General features: G+C 35.3%; 1 non-coding gene across 1 annotated transcript; it reads right to left on the reverse strand.

The window, feature by feature from the left end:
• Positions 1-5,046: 5,046 nt before the first annotated feature.
• On the reverse strand, positions 5,047-5,154 carry LOC112704481 (small nucleolar RNA R71). Its single transcript, XR_003155105.1, has one exon. It is a non-coding gene; the product is annotated as a small nucleolar RNA R71 (small nucleolar RNA).
• Positions 5,155-6,000: the final 846 nt, after the last annotated feature.

The raw sequence follows: 6,000 nt of genomic DNA on the forward strand, positions 1-6,000 counted from the left end.
ATTCCCTTTTGATCATAATTCACAAGTTCTATGCTTTGTTTGATTGTTGGATAAATCATACATCTACATTGGGCCGCCTAGAAATTAATTTATTTTGCTTACGTTTTAGAATGAGTTTAATTAATAATTTGTTATATAAAATTAATTCATATTTCTAATAAATCAAATCCAATGATATTAGTAAATAATACATAGAATAATTCCGTTTAGAATAAAGAAAGTTTTGCCTTATATTACTTTTGCTTAACGAAATATAAAACTTAAAACTTAACAATCCACAGAATATAAAAGGCTAAGGAAATAAGGTGATTTATAAATTTTCTTTAATTTATATATAGTATAATTAAATTTAATGAATTTAATTAGAATAAACAACAAATTATTTATTTTATTTAAGACTTTATAAATGAATAAACTAATTAACTAATATAAGGAATTACAATTAATGTAGTAAAATTAATCAAGTATTATATACTATAATAAATTACATTGATATTTAAATATATAATCAAATCAATTAGCTGATATTATTAAATTATATCAAAAAACTTAAAAATATACTATTCTTAATTAAATACTATCTATACTATATAAACAATATTTAAATCCATTTTTCAGTGCGTATATAATTTAAAGTAATTTACAATTTATTTGATTGAATATTATAATATAAAATAATTTATAAATTAACGTTAATTCATATATAATATATAATTAAATTTAATATATTTAATTAGAATAAAAAATAAAATATTTATTTTATTTTAGACTTCATAAATGAAAAAGCCAATTCCCTAATATAACGAATTACAATTAATGTAGTATAATTAAATAAGTAATATAAATTATAATAAATTATATTGATATTTAAATATTTAATCAAATCAATTAGTTGAAATAATTAAGTCATTGTAATAAATTGTATTGAATGAGTTAAAATAATTAAATCGGGAAGCACTCTTCGGAGCATGCCACGTCAGCTCCATCATTAAGTACAAAAATCTGATTTTTATATAATAGAATATCTATATATATATATATATATAAAAGGAGTAATAGTGAATTGTAACAATTATTTATTATCTAAAAAATCCGTACCTCAAACATAGTTCTTTTTCTGTTTATTATTTTTTATACCTAATGGCCTATGATTCTATCAACAGTATTGAAGGTTGTAGAAGATATAGAGAAAGGGGATTTGATGAGCGGATAATTTGTACGCTTTTTGGCATTGTTTTTAGTATGTTTTTAGTATGATCTAGTTAGTTTTTAGTATATTTTTATTAGTTTTTAGTTAAAATTCACTTTTCTGGACTTTACTATGAGTTTGTGTGTTTTTCTGTGATTTCAGGTATTTTCTGGCTGAAATTGAGGGACCTGAGCAAAAATCTGATTCAGAGACTAAAAAGGACTGCAGATGCTGTTGGATTCTGACCTCCCTGCACTCGAAGTGGATTTTCTGGAGCTACAGAAGCCCAATTAGCGCGCTCTCAACGGCGTTGGAAAGTAGACATCCTGGGCTTTCCAGCAATATATGATAGTTCATACTTTGCCCAAGATTTGATGGCCCAAACTGGCGTTCAAAGTCACCCTCAGGAATTCCAGCGTTAAACGCCGGAACTGGCACAAGAATGGGAGTTAAACGCCCAAACTGGCACCAAAGCTGGCGTTTAACTCCAAGAGGAGTCTCTACACGAAAATGCTTCATTGCTCAGCCCAAGCACACACCAAGTGGGCCCGGAAGTGGATTTTTATGTCATTTACTCATCTCTGTACACCCTAGGCTACTAGTTCTCTATAAGTAGGACCTTTTACTATTGTATTTTCATCTTTGGACATCTAGTTCTTAGATCATATCTGGGTAGCTACCTTTGTTCTTATGCTATCTTAGATCATTGGGAGGCTGGCCATTCGGCCACGCCTAGACCTTGTTCTTATGTATTTTCAACGGTGGAGTTTCTACACACCATAGATTAAGGTGTGGAGCTCTGCTGTACCTCGAGTATTAATGCAATTACTATTGTTCTTCTATTCAATTCCGCTTGTTCTTGTTCTAAGATATCACTTGTTCTTCAACTTGATGAATGTGATGATCCGTGACACTCATCATCATTCTCACCTATGAACGTGTGACTGACAACCACCTCCGTTCTACCTTCAATTGGGTGAATATCTCTTGGATTCCTGATACACGATGCATGGTTGATCGCCTGACAACTGAGTGCTCGCCTGACAAACGAGCCAGCCATTCCGTGAGATCAGAGTCTTCGTGGTATAGGCTAGAACTGATGGCGGCATTCAAGGGAATCCGGAAGGTCTAACCTTGTCTGTGGTATTCTGAGTAGGATTCAATGATTGAATGACTGTGACGTGCTTCAAACTCCTGAAGGCGGGGCGTTAGTGACAGACGCAAAAGAATCACTGGATTCTATTCCGGCCTGATCGAGAACCGACAGATGGATAGCCGTGCCGTGCAGGGTGCGTTGAACATTTCCACTGAGAGGATGGGAGGTAGCCACTGACAACGGTGAAACCCTTGCTTGAGCTTGCCATGGAAAGGAGTAAGAAGGATTGGATGAAGACAGTAGGAAAGCAGAGAGACGGAAGGGAAGGCATCTTCATACGCTTATCTGAAATTCCTACCAATGAATTACATAAGTATCTCTATCTTTATCTTTATGTTTTATGCGTTTATCACCATACCCATTTGAGTTTGCCTGACTAAGATTTACAAGGTGACCATAGCTTGCTTCATACCAACAATCTCTGTGGGATCGACCCTTACTCGCGTAAGGTTTATTACTTGGACGACCCAGTACACTTGCTGGTTAGTTCTGCGAAGTTGTAGTGATCACAATTTCGTCCACCAAGTTTTTGGCGCCGTTGCTGGGGATTGTTGAGTTTGGACAACTGACGGTTCATCTTGTTGCTTAGATTAGGTATTTTTTTTCGGAATTCTTGAAGATGAATTCTAGAGTTTCATGATGATTTGTTGAAGTCTGGCTGGCTGTGAAGCCATGTCTAATTTCATTGGACCGAGGTTTCAACTTATCATCACAAGAGCTTGTTGATTTTTATCAATCTTGCTGTTGGAGCAGTGATCTGCTAAGGCTTGGCTGGCCATTGGCCATGTCTAGTGTTTTGGACCGAAGCTTTCCTTGAAAGCTTGGCTGGCTGTGAAGCCATGTCTAATTCCTGGACCGGAGTCTTAGACTAAACATTGCATGATTCCTGGAGTTCTCATTAAGAATTTTGATACCTTTATCTTCTTTTTCCACTTAATTTTCGAAAATCACAAAAAAAAAATTTTACAAAGTCATAAAATCCAAAAATATTTCTTGTTTAAGTCTAGTGTCTCATGTTAAGTTTGGTGTCAATTGCATGCATTCATTCATGTGTCTTAGTGATCTTCAAGATGTTCTTGATGATTTCTTACTCTAATCTTTAAATTCTCTTGACTTGAGTGTTTTGTGTCTCATATGCATTCTCATTAGTGTCAGTAGTATACAAACTGCTAAGTTTGGTATCTTGCATGCAGTGTTATTTGATTCTTGTTGCATTTTGATTTTTCCTTATTATTAAAAATCCAAAAATATTTTTAATTTGTGTCTTCTCAAGTCAATAATACAGAGAATTGAAGATTCAGAACATACAGTAGAGGAATTACACAGAAAAAGCTGGGCGTTCAAAACGCCCAGTGAAGAAGGACAGACTGGCGTTTAAACGCCAGCCAGGGTACCTGGTTGGGCGTTTAACGCCCAAAAGGGTATAGTTTTGGGCGTTAAACGCCAGAATGTGCACCATTCTGGGCGTTTAACGCCAGGATGGCACAAGAGGGAAGATTTTGTTTTTAATGCAGTTTTTTTTAGTTTTCAAACTTTTTCAAAATCAAATCTTTTTCAAATCATATCTTTTCAATCATATGTTTTCAAAATCAATTTCTTTCTATTTTTAAAAATACTTGCTATCAATTAATGATTTGATTCAACATTTCAAGTATGTTGCCTTTTCTGTTGAGAAAGGTTTAATGTTTGAATCATATCTTTTCTTGTTAGCCAAGTTTTTAATTTTCAAAATCAAATCTTTTTAAAATGTTTTTCAAATCATATCTTCTCAATCACATCTTTTTAAAACTAATCATATCTTCTTAACCACATCTTTTTCAAAATAGTTTTCAATCAAATCTTTTTGATTTCTAATTTCAAAATCTTTTTCAAAAATCACTTGATTTCTTTTCCACTTTCATTTTCGAAAATCAATTAGTGTTTTTCAAAAATGTTTTCAAAATCTTTTACTTAATTTTCGAAAATTACTTCCATTCTTCTCACATCCTTCTATTTATGGACTAACACTATTCCTTAATGCAAAATTCGAACTCCATCTTCTTTGATAAGTTCGAATTTTCTACTTCTGTCTTCTACTTTTCTTTTCCTCTGACACCTAAAGGAATCTCTATACTGTGACATAGAGGATTCCACATTTTCTTGTTCCCTTCTCTTTCTTATGAGCAGGAGCAATGACAAAAGCATTCTTGTTGAGGCTGATCCTGAACCTGAAAGGACCTTGAAGAGAAAGCTAAGAGAAGCCAAAGCACAACTCTCTGTAGAGAACCTAACAGAAATCTTCAAAGAAGAAGAACCTATGGCAGCCGAAAACAACAACAATGCCAACAATGCAAGGAAGGTGCTGGGTGACTTTATTGCACCTACTCCCGACTTCTATGGGAGAAGCATCTCTATCCCTGCCATTGGAGCAAACAACTTTGAGCTTAAGCCTCAATTAGTTTCTCTAATGCAACAGAATTGCAAGTTCCATGGACTTCCATTAGAAGATCCTCATCAGTTTTTAGCTGAATTCTTGCAAATCTGTGACACTGTCAAGACTAATGGGGTTGACCCTGAGGTCTACAGACTTATGCTATTCTCTTTTGCTGTAAGAGACAGAGCTAGGACATGGTTGGACTCACAACCTAAAGAAAGCCTGGACTCTTGGGAAAAGCTAGTCAATGCCTTCTTGGCAAAGTTCTTTCCACCTCAAAAATTGAGTAAGCTTAGAGTGGAAGTCCAAACCTTCAGACAGAAGGAAGGAGAATCCCTCTATGAAGCTTGGGAAAGATACAAACAATTAATCAGAAAGTGTCCTTCTGATATGCTTTCTGAATGGAGCATCATAGGTATTTTCTATGATGGTCTCTCTGAACTATCCAAAATGTCTTTGGATAGCTCTGCTGGAGGATCTCTTCATCTGAAGAAGATGCCTACAGAAGCTCAAGAGCTGATTGAAATGGTTGCAAATAACCAATTCATGTACACTTCTGAAAGAAATCCTGTGAACAATGGGACTAGTCAGAAGAAAGGAGTTCTTGAGATTGACACTCTGAATGCCATATTGACTCATAACAAGATATTGACTCAACAAGTCAATATGATTTCTCAAAGTCTGTCTGGAATGCAAAATGCACCAAGCAGTACTAAGGAGGCTTCATCTGAGGAAGAAGCTTATGATCTTGAGAACCCTTCAATGGAAGAGGTGAATTACATGGGAGAACCCTATGGAAACACCTATAATCCTTCATGGAGAAATCATCCAAATCTCTCATGGAAGGATCAACAGAGACCTCAACAAGGTTTCAACAATAATAATGGTGGAAGAAACAGGTTTAGCAATAGCAAGCCTTTTCCATCATCTTCTCAGCAACAGACAGAGAGTTCTAAGCAGAACACCTCTGACTTAGCAACCATGGTCTCTGATCTAATCAAAACCACTCAAAGTTTCATGACTGAAACAAGGTCCTCCATTAGAAACTTGGAGGCACAAGTGAGTCAGCTGAGCAAGAAAATTACTGAACTCCCTCCTAGTACTCTCCCAAGCAATACAGAAGAAAATCCAAAAGGAGAATGCAAGGCCATCAACATGGCTGAATTTTGGGAGGAAGGAGAGGCAGTGAACGCCACTGAGGAAGACCTCAATGGACGTCCACTGGCCTCCAATGAGTCCCCC

This window comes from Arachis hypogaea, chromosome 7 (assembly GCF_003086295.3).
Source record: "Arachis hypogaea cultivar Tifrunner chromosome 7, arahy.Tifrunner.gnm2.J5K5, whole genome shotgun sequence".
Lineage (NCBI taxonomy): Eukaryota > Viridiplantae > Streptophyta > Magnoliopsida > Fabales > Fabaceae > Arachis > Arachis hypogaea.